Below are 15,402 nucleotides of genomic sequence, written 5' to 3' on the forward strand. Positions count from 1 at the left end.
CTATTCTCAAATAGATTTATTTGAAGAGGTAAATATTCACTTGGATTTATAAACTCTAGGGTTTGGGGTTTTGTTTTTTTTTTTTTTTAGTTTTTGTTTGTTTGTTTGTTTGTTTTTCTTTAAGAAAGAGAGGGGAGCACAAGTTTTCTTTCCACATACTTGGATTTTTTCCCCCAATGTAGCTGCTAACTAGAATACTCAAAAATCTGATCTCAGTATATTTACTTGGTTCAAATAGGTTTTCAAGCAATAATTTTCTTCCATTTTTAGGTCGATCATAATATCACCTGTGAATAACTTAACACTTTCTTTTTCTAATGATTATGCCCCACCATGCAGTCTTTTGGGTCCTGTCTACCTTTAGTCCTAGAAGAAGGCCTCCCATCTTGTTGGCCTTCTACCTGCTCCTCCTGCTTGTTCTTATTCCTCAGAAACGGAGGACATTTAGTGGGATTTACTCAGCATCTCTTCTACTTACAGCCCAGGCAGTCACCTCTTTCATGGGAGAATTTAGAGGTTGGCTCTCTGTGCCACCATCAATTCAGTTTCTTTCATAATGTTGTTAGCAGAAATGCCCCCAAATTTGAAAAGTCCAGAAGAATATACTTTCATATTTCTCATTAATTTTGAGTCAGCAATGTTTTCTATTATTTATTTGAAAATGTATATGCTCTCTTTCTGAAATTCCTATTATTTGTACATTTTGTCTTCTGACTTTTCCTTCATTTGTCTTATTTTCCAATCATTTTTATTTCCCCAACTTTTGCCTTTATACTCTGGAAAATATTTCACAAGTTTGTCTTTCTCAGTGTCTAATTTGCTACTCACTACATCCATAGCAGATTTTAACTCGGTAACTATATTTTCCATCCCTTACAATCCTATCAGATTGCTCTCTTCTTGTAACTGATATTCAGCTTTCACGGCTTTTAATGACTGAATCTTTTTTGGAACACAAACCTCACTAGATTGCTAATTGGGAGATTAAGCGATCTGGGGAGAGTGGATAGGCACCTTCCAGGGAGGTACTAGCAGCAAACTCTGGGTCTCTGAACACTATTTGTACTAAGTACAAATACTTCTGGCCTAAGAGGCAAGAGAGAAATTTAAATATTGTGACTTGTGAGACCACTCATCAAGATGTTGCCCCTCCAAGTTAATATTTTTTTTTTTTACTTATTGGGTATATTTTATTTTTATTATTTATTTTAAGTAATCTCTACAACATGGGTATAGAGATCAAGAATTGCATGCTCTACTGACTGAGCCGGCCAGATGTCCCTGTCCCTCCCAGGTTAGGAGTTCTCCTACCTTGGAGAACTGCCCACCAAAAATTATCCTGAGTGTTTTGGCATATGAGCAGCATCAAGCTCTAGTTTCTAAGACATATCCAAGTTTCTTCCCACCTATTTATTTAGCTACTGGTCTTTTCAATTGGAATTGAGTAAAGATTGGGAAATGTGTTTTGTCTGCTATTTTGCCCAATACTATTATTTGTATTCTTGCCATTATACATCACACTGCCTCTTACTACATTTAATTAATTCATACTTCTAGGTAGTATTTTCTGATTTCCACTTTACCAATTCAAAGGGACTTATAACATGCCATCCCAATCATTACACTGTAGGACGCAAACACCACACTAACAACACTGTTCCCTAGGGAATTTTTTACCAAGGCAGGTAGGATGATGGACTGGTAGGACCCTGAACTGTCACAATTTATAGACCAGGTACCTATAAGTCTTGGTTTTATTTTATGTTATTTTTATCTATTTTTTTTTCTAAGAGAGAGAGAGAGAGAGACAGAGCATGTGCTCAGTGGGGAGGAGCAGAGGAAGAGGGAGAAACAGAATCTTTAGAAGGCTCCATACCCAGCACAGTGCCTGATGGGGGGGGGGGGTCAATCTCATGACCCAAGACAAAATCAAATGTTGGACGCTTAAGCAACTGAACCACTCAGACAGCCCATAAGTCTTAATTTTAGACAGAAAGGTAGAAAGAATAACAGTGACCCAAGGAGGGCTGCTATAACCAGAACCAACTTCTCACAGAAGAAGCAAAGAGATCACCCCTAAAAGATAACCACAAAGTACTGTACACTCTTGTCCCACAACCAAAGAGCTTCAGAAGCAAAGATTCTGTCTCATTCACATTTGTATTACAAGAACCATGCTAGGCACAAAGAATCTAATATTCACAGCTTGCTGAGCTAAACAGACTGAGTTATTTGGCAGTGGGGGCCCACCCTTATATTCTCTCATAAAAAAACCTCCCTTTACAGGGACCACTATCAGGAACCAAGGCAGCTTTTCCATTCATGAGTACCTTTTCAGTAGAGGGCTGATAGTAAACTACTTTGGTTTTACCTTATTCATAGTTTATCAGTCAATGTTCATGTCCATCAAAGCAACTCTTCATGCCAGTTTGGTTGCCAAGTTGCTTACATGGAAAATGGTCTGAATCTTCACCTACAGCTCTAAAGAGTATAACCTGGTTGTTCTACAGAACAATTTGGCAATACTTAGTAAACTTTATAATGGACTCCCAACAACCCACCAATACCACTCTTCAGCATATATCTCCATTAAATAAAATAAAGATTATTATTGCAGCATTGTTTATAGTACATGTCACTAGGGGAGTGTATAAGTAAGATGCATATGTAGTATGCACGGATAAGTATCTATACTTATAGATACTTATAGCTATATAAGTACTTATAGCTATAAGTAGAGTATAGCTACTCTATAGCTGTTAGAAGTAATGAACCAGAATTACAGCAACAAAGATAGATCATTTAAATATAGGGCTGAATTTAAAAAGATAAAATAAAATGAGAGGTACAGCCAAATGCTATTTATGAAAATTAAAAACTCATGCACAGAAAACACTACATATCTTCCAAAGATACACAAATGTCTGGAGACATATACTAACTAGATTGGAGTGCGTATTTATGAGAGGAAGCAAAATGAGTAGCGATAGGTAAATAGAAAGATAAAGACAACAAAATAACGAGTCAAGAGATGGGTCTAGCCCTCAGGATGCCAGCAGTGAGAAACATGATTCTATATTCCTGAAGTGTGGGAAATAGGTAGGGGAATAAAGGACATTCAAATAAAATCAAATGGGACAAGACAATACAGTCAAGAGAGCTCTACTTTAAAAAAAAAAAAGAAAAACTGTTCTACATATGCTAAGACAAAAGTAGTATCACTAACTTTTTAAGAAGCCATAAGTATTTCACTTAAGAGAAAAAAATTTCAGTAAATATCGACTTTTTTAAAAATCAAGAAATGGGGGCGCATGGGTGACTTTGTCAGTTAAAGCCTGCCTTCAGCCCAGGTCATGATCCCAGAGTCCTGGGATTAAGCCCTGCATCAGGCTCCCTTCTTAGCGAAGCCCTATGTCAGGCTCCCTCCTGCTCCACCTCCTTGTGTTCTCTCTATCAAATAAATAAATAAAATTTCTAAAAAAATTAAAAATTAATAAAAATAAAATAAAAATCAAGAAAGAATAATCGCTGAGATTATAACCAATAACCTAAAGTAAGTATATAACCTAACTCAGAATTTGACTATTTGTCTGAAATTAATAGGTCTATAACATTCTGAGATTAATCTGTGTACATCATCTATAAAGACCCTGAATGTAAAATTCCAAACAGAAAATACACTATACTCTGGCACAGAATATCTATCTCAATTTTTAATCTATCCCCTTATTTTAGAGATCATGTTACAAAACATTTGCTACAGACCAATTCCTGAATAAGATGGTACCTAAAACCATGGCATCACATAAAAAATGAAACTATAGAAAATTTAGTAGGAAAAAGTCATTTTTCAGTACCCCTTTATTAGTACAGCACCAATATGAACACAGTTTTAATAGAAGAGGGGTGAGGAGACAAAATCTGGAACACATTTCATCCTTGAAGAGGACACAAGGGGAGAAACCATTTCTGCATTTCATGCAAGAGTTGAGTCGGAAGAGCAGGGGCTTGAAGGTCACTTCTCTTGGCATATTAGGCTGTTCTCATTAAATTACAACTGAATCTGCCAATGATGGTTTACAACATAATAGATTTTTCAAGATGTCAATAGAAAAACAATCTGGATTGGAAATATCATTATACAGCTTTCTGGAACCTATAATAAATGATCTTGGGGGAAAAGGGAGGTCATTATTTTTCAAATGTGCACAAACAGTAGAAATTCAAATTGTTGTTTATTTTTGTTTTCCGCTACAGAACTCAAAACTATACACCAGTTAAAGGTTATAAAATGAGCAATAATAATCAAATCAACAGTGACAGGTTAGTGTGCACAATTAACACTAACAATGGGAGTACCTTCTCTAAAAATGGCAATCTTGTATGGTACAGACTTAATTTAGGCCATAAAAAATTCTACAAAGAATTGACAGTTTCTGCTTATACTGGGTGAAACTGGCTGATAGATCAGCATAAATAATTAGGTTCAACCTTCCTTCCCCCTACAGGAATCAAGTCACTTTCCTCAAGCTAGGAGAGGAAGCTAGCTACACCTTTACCTCCAGCCTGAATTGTAGAGATCTTCTGATTAAACCTGCAAATGGTGGTGTTCTCTTCAGAAACTGGTGGTTATACTAAAGGAAACCCACAACTTAAAAAGAGCCCTCAGAAAGATATCTATAAAAGGTAGGCTCACCGAATAGCAACACAGTTTAAATAATTAAGTTTTTCTGGTTTCTACTGTATCCTTAACAGGGCAGCTGCAAAACACCCTACCAATGATCTAATACAGCTGTGTGTGCATTCTAAAAAGCCCCCTCAAACACACACTGAAAAATTTTCCTAAAATAAAAAAATAGCACCTTACATATTAACTTAGTAAGACTGCTAAAAAACATGCCACAATATAGATATTAAAGACACAATATTCCAGCATTGAAAAATTTAACCCTCAGGTCAGAACTAAATTTATCTGTGCTAATATGGCAAACCAAGATAAAATTAGAACTTATAATAAATTCTCTAACATTATATACCTCTCAATTAACATATTCTTTCCTATAGTAAAAAAAATCCTCTAAATCATAAAATCAATGCTGTTTTGAAATAAACAAGTTGATAAAGTCTATGTACTATACATAATGTTAACGTGATATTTAAAAACTTGAAAAACAATCCCAGTTATACACAGTATTATATGATATAATGTATACACTATTGTATATATGGTATGCTATATAAATAATATGTAACAGTACCATATGATACATAAATATTTAATGAACTATAAAAACATTGCATGGATTTGAAAAATACCAAATTGATAGAATTGATTACTTCCTAGAAGAGAGATGAGATTAGGAGGAATTTACAGGGGTCTCAACTTGATTTTAAATTTAATGTAGATTTACAAAGTAAAAGGTTAATGTTTTATAAGGCCATTTGCTAGGTACTTTATATATGGATCATTATACTAGTTTTCATATCACTCTGTATGTGTGAAATATTTTCAAATTTTTTAAAAATTTGAAATTTACACAAAATTAACTCAAAAGGGATCAAAAACTTAAATGTAAAACACAAAACTGCAAACTTCTGGAAGACGACACTAAAATCAAAACAACAACAAAAAAAAACTAGGTGACCTTGGGTTGGTGACAAGTTTTTAGATAAACACCAAAAGCTTGACCCAAGAAATTAAGGAACTTCATTAAAATTAAAAACTTCCGGGGCGTCTGGGTGGCTCAGTGGGCTAAGCCTCTGCCTTCGGCTCAGGTCATGATCCCAGGGTCCTGGGATCGAGCCCCGCGTCGGGCTCTCTGCTCAGAAGGGAGCCTGCTTCCTCCCCCCACCCCCTCTCTGCCTGCCTCTGCCTACTTGTGGTCTCTGCCTGTCAAATAAATAAGTAAAATCTTAAAAAAAAAAAACTAAAAACTTTCACTCTACAAAAGACATGCTTAATGGAAAGACAAGCTACATAGTGGGAAAAAATATCTGCAAAAGACATATCTGATAAAGCACTGTTGGGACACATCCATGGCTCAGTCAGTTAAGTGACCGACTCTTGGATTCTACTCAGGTCATTGTCTCAGGGTCATGAGATCAAGCCCTGAGTCAGGATCCACGCTGGGCATGGAACCTGCTTAAGATTCTGTCCTCCTTCTGCCTCTCCCTGCCTCTCTCTCTAAAAACAAAAACAAAAACAAAAGCACTATTATCCAAATATACAAAGAACTCTCACACTCAACAATAACAAAAAACATGATTAAAAACTAAACAAAAAGGGCATCTGTCTGGCTCAGCTGATGGAGCATGCAACTCCTGACCTCTAAGTCTTGAGTTCAAGTCTCATTTTGGATGTAAATATTACTTTAAAAAAAGAGAAAAAGTGGATAGGGCTAGTTTCAGCTCAGGTCATGATCTCAGGGTAGTGAGATAGAGCCAGGCATGGGGCTCTGCGCTCTACACAGAATCCGCTTGAGCTGCTCCCTTCTTGTCCCTCTGCCTCTCCCCCTGCATGCACGTGGGCTCTCTCTCTCAAATAAATAAATATATTTAAAAAATACTTTAAAAGAAGTGGACAATAGATCTGAACAAACACCTAACCAAAAAAGATTTAAGGACAGAATATAAACATATGAAAAGATGCTCAACATCAAATGCCATTAGGGAACTGCAAATGAGAATAACAAGAGGGATGCCTGGGTGGCTCAGTCGGTTAAGCATCCAACTCTTGGTTTTGGCTCAGGTCATGGACTCAGGGTCATGAAATCAAGCCCCGCATTCAGTTCCACAATAAGCGTGGCGTCCGCTTGAGATTCTCTCTCTTCCTCTCCCTCTGCTCCTCTAGCCCCTGCTCATATGCACACTCTCTCTCTCTCTTAGAAAAAAAAAAAAATCTAACAAGATACCTTTTACATACATTTTAGAATGGCTAAAATTCAAAACATTGACAACCCCAAATGCTGCCAAGGATGTGGGGCAACAGGAACTCTCATTCATTTTAGTGGGAATGCAAAATGGTAAGCTACTTTGCAAAAACAGTTTGTCAGCTTCTTACAAAGCTAAATTTAGTCTTCCTATATGATTCAAAAATTGGGCTATGATTTGAGAACAAATGTCCACAGAAAAATCTGCACATGAGTGCTAATAGCAACTTTATTCATAATTGCCAAAACTCAGAAGCAATCACGATATCCTGCAACTGCTGAATGCATAAATTGTAATAAATCCACACAGTGGAATATTATACAGCAATTAAAAAGGACCTATCAAGCTGCATAAAGACATGACAGAAACTTAAAAGCATAATACTAAGTGAAATAAGTCAGTCTGAAAAGACTACATCGCATATGATTCCAACTATTAGGCAGTCTGGAAAGACAAAAATATAGAGATGGTGAAAGATGAGGACAGTGTCAGGAGTATGGGAGCAAGAGGAGGAGGGATGAATAAGTGGAATGTGGGATTTACTGAGCACTGAAACTATTCTGTATGAAACTGTAATGATAGACCCATGACATCATGAATTTGTCAAAAGTCATGAAACTGTACAACATAAAGAATGAACCTTAAAGCAGACTATGAACTTTATAATAATATATTAATATTGGTTAATTAATTATAACAAATACATATTCTACTTCAACCCTAAATAAGTGTACTGCAAAGTTCAATTCCAGCACCAACCACCCAGAGGTACTACAGCATCCACAAGTACAAAGAGCATTATTTCAAACAAGACTGCATTTATTTTAAATGCCAGCTGTACTTCAGGGGTCCCCAGGCCACCAGCATTTCCAATCAACTGACCATAAATTCAGGGATTCCTATGCTCTTGAGTTTGATAATTTGCTGGGACAACTCACAGAACTCAGGAAAGCATTATACATATAATTGTAGTTTTATTATAGAGGAAACACACGGGCAGGGTCTGAGGTGGAGGGGGGAGGTCCCCAAATGAAGGATTTCCATGCCCTCTCCCCATGAGTCCATGTGTGTCGTCCTCCCAGTATATCAGTATATTCACCAATTAGGAGGTCCCCTTTGATATCTAGAGCTCTTATTTGATTTCATTAAATAAGCATGAATGATTAAATCACTGGATGATCACATGACTGAACTCCATCTCCAAATCTTATCCACCTCCTGTGAGGTCAGACTGGCCTGAAGTCCCAAGCCGCTAATCATGTGGTTGCTGTTTCCGGTGACCAGACCCCCTCCTGTAGCTATCTAGGGATCCACCATAAGTCACCACAGTAGCACAACAAACGCACAGCCCATTCATCCAAAACCTAAGTTAATACTCTCATAGAAGAAACTTCTGATTCAAAGCACAATTTAATGACACAAACTTTTAGTTTCATGAAAGGCCAGAGATTATAAAACAATGAACAGAAGGGAGTATTGATCAGAAGGTGACTTTTAAGGGGAGCACAATTAGCTCAAATCCTGAAAATAAACTTTATCAAAAAGGAGAAAAGCAGGTCCGTGAGTCAAGATGGTGGAGGAGTAGCAGAATGAGATGACATCAGGTCACAGGAGTTCAGTTAGATAGTTATCAAACCATTCCGAACACCTACAAACCCAACAGGAGATCGAAGAGAAGATCAGCAATTCTAGAAACAGAAAATCACCACTTTCTGAAAGGTAGGACTTGCACAGAAGTGAAGCAGAAGGGATGGGAAGATAGACCATGAGGGGAGGGGCCGGTTCCCAGCAAGCAGCAGAGCAGCGGAGCACAAAATTCGAACATTTAAATGTCTGCTCCACTGAGGGACACTGCTCCAGAGGCTAAGCAGGGATGGAGCCCTCGCAGGAACCTCTCAGGTCCCGCAGGATCACAGAAGGATCGGAGTATCTGAGTGTAGCAGAGCTCACAGGTATTAGAGAGGGAAAGCCAGCTATAGAGACGGAGCCGTGGAGTGAGCTCTCAGTTTGGGATTACCTTAAACTGTGAACCATGGCGCAGTTAGGTCACTGCTCTTCGAGCAGGGACCCCAAAAGTGGCAGATCCGGGGAGACTTGCTTCCTCCTCCAGGGGGAGCGGCACAGGAGTGCATGGAAGGAATCTGCTGGATTTGGAGACTCCAAACAGGGCCATGTGCCCGAGACATAAACGCTGGATCACAGGCCAATCACAAGACCGGGTGAGCTCAGAGCACGCCGGCATCCAAGGAGACAGGAGTGATTGATGGCTTTTCTCTGATGGCGCACTGAGGAATAGGGCCCCAAGCTCTTGGCTCCTCCGGCCAGAGATTGGGAGGCCGCCATTTTCATTATCCTCTAGAGCTCTATGGAAAGCGTTCAGGGAACAAAAGCTCCCCAGAGTGAACCCCAGCAGATTACTTAGCCCGGGCCCTAGCAAGGGCAGTGCAATTCTGCCTTGGGCAAAGATCAGCTGTGTTTCTATACACGAATAGCAAGACAGAAGAAAGAGAAATTAAGGAGTCAATCCCATTTACAATTGCACCTAAAACCATAAGATACCTAGGAATAAACCTAACCAACGAGGCAAAGAATCTGTACTCAGAAAACTATAAAGTACTCATGAAAGAAATTGAGGAAGACAGAAAGAAATGGAAAAATATTCCACGCTCATGGATTGGAAGAACAAATATTGTGAAAATGTCTATGCTACCCAAGCAATCTACACATCTAATTCAATCCCTATCGAAATACCACCCAATTTTTTCAAAGAAATGGAACAAACAATCCTAAAATTTATATGGAACCAGAAAAGACCTAAAATAGCCAGAGGAAAGTTGAAAAAGAAAGCCAAAGTTTGGGCGCCTGGGTGGCTCGGTAGGTTAAAGCCTCTGCCTTCGGCTCGGGTCATGGTCCCAGGGTCCTGGGGTCGAGCCCCACATCGGGCTCTCTGCTCAGCGGGGAGCCTGCTTCCTCCTCTCTCTCTCTCTGCCTGCCTCTCTGCCTACTTGTGATCTCTATCTGTAAAATAAATAAATAAAATCTTAAAAAAAAAAAAAGAAAGAAAGCCAAAGTTTGTGGCATCACAATTCCAGACTTCAAGCTCTATTACAAAGCTGTAATCATTAAGATAGTATGGCACTGGCACAAAAACAGACACATAGATCAATGGAACAGAATAGAGAGCCCAGAAACAGACCCCCAACTCTATGGTCAACTAATCTTCGACAAAGCAGGAAAGAATGTCCAATGGAAAAAAGACAGTCTCTTCAACAAACGGTGTTGGGAAAATTGGACAGCCACATGCAGAAAAATGAAATTGGACCATTTCCTTACACCACACACGAAAATACACTCCAAATGGATGAAAGACCTCAATGTGAGACAGGAATCCATCAAAATCCTTGAGGAGAACACAGGCAGCAACCTCTTCAACCTCAGCCGCAGCAACTTCTTCCTGGAAACATCACCAAAGGCAAGGGAAACAAGGGCAAAAATGAACTACTGGGACTTCATCAAGATCAAAAGCTTTTGCACAGCAAAGGAAACAGTCAACAAAACCAAAAGACAAAAAAAAAAAAAAAAAAAAAAAAAAGACAACTGACAGAATGGGAGAAGATATTTGCAAACAACATATCAGATAAAGGGTTAGTATCCAAAATCTATAAAGAAGTTACCAAACTCAACACCCAAAGAACAGATAATCCAATCATGAAATGGGCAAAGGACATGAGCAGACATTTCTGCAAAGGAAACATCCAGATGGCCAACAGACACATGAAAAAGTGCTCCACATCACTCAGCATCAGGGAAATACAAATCAAAACCACAATGAGATACCACCTCACACCAGTCAAAATAGCTAAAATTAAAAAGTCAGGAAATGACAGATGCGGGCGAGGATGCGGAGAAAGGGGACTCCTCCTACACTGTTGGTGTGAATGCAAGCTGACGCAGCCACTCTGGAAAACAGCATGGAGGTTCATCAAAAAGTTGAAAATAGAGCTACCCTATGACCCAGCAATCGCACTACTGGGTATTTACCCTAAAGGTACAAATGTAGTGATCTGAAAGGGCACGTGCACCTGAATGTTTAGAGCAGCAATGTCCACAATAGCCAAACTATGGAAAGAACCTAGATGTCCATCAACAGATGAATGGATAAAGAAGAGGTGGTATATATATATATATATATACAATGGAATACTATGCAGCCATCAAAAGAAATGAAATCTTGCCTTTTGCGACAATGTAGATGGAACTAGAGGGTATCATGCTGAGCGAAATTAAGTCAATCAGAGAAAGACAATTATCCTATAATCTCCCTGATATGAGGAATTTGAGCAGCAATGTCGGGGGCTTGGGGGGTAGGGAAGGAAAAAAATGAAACAAGATGGGATCGGGAGGGAGACAAACCATAAGTGACTCTTAATCTCACAAAACAAACTGAGGGTTGCCAGGGGGAGGGGGGTAAGGGAGAGAGTGGTGGGGTTATGGACATTGGAGAGGGTATGTGCTATGGTGAGTACTGTGAAGTGTGAAAGCCTGATGATTCACAGACCTGTACCCCTGGGGCTAATAATACATTATATGTTAATTTAAAAAAAAAAAAGGGAGAAAAGCAGAATGTAATGTTTGCTAACATTGAGGCATATATGACTATAAAACTCAGAACTAGCATACTATTCATAAAAAACCCACTTACATCTATTTGTAAAATGAATATACTGGTTATGGCACATAGCAATGGTTAACATCTTCTATCACTGTCAAGCGCAATGCATGCTGAATGAATTAAACAGTTGGCGAATAAAATGGAAAGGAAATCAAGTCACATTCTTTCCAAAACCTGCCCCTTTCCACAGGGTTAACTGAAAGAGCAAGGATCAAAATCTGTGCTATAAACCAAAGATCTGAGGGTCAAAAATTATATTTTATAGAATTGTCACTTTCCTCACCAACACCAATAAATAAGTTATTAACTCTACTCTTTTGGCATAATAAAGTCATTTCGATAGAACTAGAAGAGCTACAGTTTCAATGTCAACTCTTCTGAAGATAAACACTGCTGCTGGGCCTCAGAATTCAAATTGCTACAGCAGGTCATTAGTCTGGTCTATCCTGTTGACACATTTCAACTCATTTTATAAACCTAGATTTGTTTCTCTTCTATAATCCTCGAAAAAAATATTTATGGGAAGGCAATTTCATTTTGCTAGGCTGACAGAGACCGTTCCCCTGGGGAAGGGGCCAACTCAAGCAGGACTGAAGCAGCTGTTAGGAGCCAATTTTCCTACCTGTTAATTGCATTTGCGACTAGGCTGCAGCAGCTCACACACCTACCTGGCAAGCAGTAGATAAATTGAAACAGTCACATCTCAAGAGTTTGAAAACTAGAAGGCTCTTTCCCCCTTCTTCTGAAGAATTCAACTAGGGACCAAAACAGTAAAGGAAGACGAAAATGTCAAAAGTACATAAACATTAATTGGACCTACCTGACTACCAAAAAAAAAAAAAAAAAAAAAAAGAATTTTATAAATAGCTAAGAGAAAAGTATGCCTTCATTTGGTCATTCAACAAGTATTTACTGGAATTCCTACTGTGACAGACACTGTTCTTAGGTGCTAGCAATAAAGGAGTGAACAATGTCCCTGTCCCCATCAGAGAAGATAAAAGAGAAATAAATAACTCTTGCTCAGTCATTAGGTGCAAAGAAGAAAATAGAACATGACCATGTAATAAAGTGTGTTGGAAGAATTCTCATTTATAGTGAGTGGTCAAGGGAAACCTCTTTGAAGAAGGGACATGTAAGCTGAGACTTAAATGTCAAGGAGGATACAGTCAAGCAACAGTCTAAAAGAAGACCATTCCCCACAGAGGGACAAGTAGAAGAAGACCCTGAAGCTGGAATGAACTTGGTATATCCACAGAATAGAAAAAAAGGCTGAGGCCTCGCGTTTTGTGAACAGGGTTAAGAATGGCAGCAGACAGGCCCCTCAAATTGCCATAGCCATTTCAAAGTCATCATCTGGAAAGATAAAAATAAAAACTGTGACCAATGAGCTACTCATGGGAACTCACACTTGGACTAGTAATGACCACCAAGAATCTTTCAACAGAAAAAAGAGAAACACAAGTTAAAGAAATGTCCCAAGAGCAGAGGTTTCTGAATCAGGAAGGATCAGCATCAGAGTGCTGGCTGAACCAGTGCTGTCAATCACCCACAAAGCAACAGCGTTCTAAGTAAGATCACTGTCCAGGACGAGTACACCTGGACAAGGGGACATTTGAGGCTCATAGAGGAAATGTTAAAATGTAGAACTCATAAATGAACTCTAGACAAAAATAAATATTTCTGAATGTGCGTGCCCTAATCCCTGCCTGACCCACTCATTTCAGATAGTCCAAGGATTTCTTTTTAAAATTTAAATGTAAAAATAGACACCATAAAACAATACCCTCCTAGAATAGAAATTTTTAGCAATTTTAAAAAATTTTGCCACACGTAACCATCTTCTTGGAATCACAAAATAAATTAGGATTGTAAAAACAGAAAAAAAAAATTAGTAAGTACTTAGAGATCACCTGTTTTCCTTCTCTAGCAAGCACAAAACAAAACTTTGCATTTAGAAGTATAACATTAAATAATGCTATATTTTAAAAATAAAATATACCTATTAAAACAGAACAAACGGGGCGCCTGGGTGGCTCAGTGGGTTAAAGCCTCTGCCTTCGGCTCAGGTCATGATCCCAGGGTCCTGGGATCGAGCCCCGCATCGGGCTATCTCCTCAGCGGGAAGTCTGCTTCTCCCTCTCTCTCTCTGCCTGCCTCTCTGCCTACTTGTGATTTCTGTCTGTCAAATAAATAAATAAAATCTTAAAAAAAAAAATAAAAAATAAAACAGAACAAACCATCTATTTGAAGGACAAACTATATTTTCTATCATTGAAAGATTCCCAACTATATGTACATGTTATGTAATGCTAACCAGATTTTTTTAATGGTACTATAATGTTAAAATTCCCAAACTATGCCTACTGCTAGTGAATAGATGCATTTTTTTTCCACAAAAGCACTTTGGTAAGACACCTTAAAAAAAAAAAAAAAAAAGGAGGAGTGCCTGGGTGGCTCAGTGGGTTAAACCTCTGCCTTCAGCTCTGGTCATGATCTCGGAGTCCTGGGATCGAGCCCCACATTGGGCTCTCTGCTTGGCGGGGAGCCTGCTTCCCCCCTTTCTCTGCCTGCCTCTCTGCCTACTATGATCTCTCTCTCTAATTAAATAAAATCTTTAAAAAAAAAAAGAGAGAGAGAGAATAGGAAAACAATGGAGATCAGAAGTTTGTTTTAGAAGAGGTACATGGCAATGTGCCTCTACATGAGCTACATATTTAATTTTTAATAAAAAAAAAAAAAAAAAACACTGGCATCAGAGACTACAATCCCACCTCTATCATTTCCTAACCCACAGTCTTCCGGATCAGTAAGATGAGGCTACTACCATCTACTCTCACAACAGAAAGATTAAATAAAATGTAATAGGTGAAGGTTAATGCATTCCAGTTTTATTATTGGTAATCATCATAGGGGGAATAAAAGCAAATATATGCTTTAAAAAAAAAGACAAACAATCTAAATTACAGGTTATAAGAGCTAACCACAATGTAAATAATACCTCTGGAGTTGAATTATACAGGCCAAATTCCTGCTTTACCTATAAAGAACAAAAACTCAGGGGCGCCTGGGTGGCTCAGTGGGTTGAGCCGCTGCCTTCGGCTCAGGTCATGATCTCAGGGTCCTGGGATCGAGTCCCACATCGGGCTCTCTGCTCAGCAGGGAGCCTGCTTCCCTCTCTCTCTCTGCCTGCCTCTCCATCTGCTTGTGATCTCTCTCTGTCAAATAAATAAATAAAATCTTTAAAAAAAAAAAAAAAGAACAAAAACTCAGAGAATTTAAGTGACAAGCCCCAAGTCAAAAAGCAGGCAGAAAAGGGGCTAAAACCTTATTTAAATTTCTAAATGTGGTATACGTTTACAAAGCACTTTGACACACTGAAGAGCCAACTAATCTTCATTATAAAATAGTTAATTTGACTGTTGAGAAAGCCCAAGGCTTACCAAAGATAGCCAGTGAGTAGTTCATGATGAACCACAAGTAAAACCTACAACACTGCATACTGTTCTCTTGCTCTTTTTTTTTTTTTAAGATTTATTTATTTATTAGGGGTGGGGGAGAGTACAGAGGGCAGGAGAGGGAGAGGCAGGCTCCCATTGAGCAGGGAGCTAGATGCAGGGCTCAATCCCAGGGCCCTGGAATCATAACCTGAGCTGAAGGCAGATGCTAACCGAATGAGCCACATAGGCGCCTCTTAATACTGCTTCTCTTAAAATAGAAACTGAAAATCTTTCTCATTCATAACTTGACTTAGGCAAAAAAAAAAAAAAAAAAAAGTATGCCTTAGCAAGCAATCATATTTT

The 15,402-nt window shown here is 38.6% G+C and overlaps 1 protein-coding gene across 11 annotated transcripts in view; it reads right to left on the reverse strand.

Annotated features, from left to right (window-relative positions):
* PEAK1 (pseudopodium enriched atypical kinase 1) overlaps nucleotides 1-15,402 on the reverse strand; it is a 306,788-nt gene that overhangs the window by 225,270 nt on the left and 66,116 nt on the right. The window contains exon 3 of one of the 11 annotated variants that reach the window (XM_047737412.1): nucleotides 12,271-12,357. The exons of the other annotated variants lie outside the window; for them this stretch is intronic. The gene's annotated coding sequence lies outside the window, so the exon portion shown is untranslated. The remainder of the gene's footprint in view (nucleotides 1-12,270; nucleotides 12,358-15,402) is intronic. 11 annotated transcript variants of the gene reach the window in all.

This window comes from Lutra lutra, chromosome 7, assembly GCF_902655055.1.
Source record: "Lutra lutra chromosome 7, mLutLut1.2, whole genome shotgun sequence".
Taxonomy (NCBI): Eukaryota; Metazoa; Chordata; class Mammalia; order Carnivora; family Mustelidae; genus Lutra; species Lutra lutra.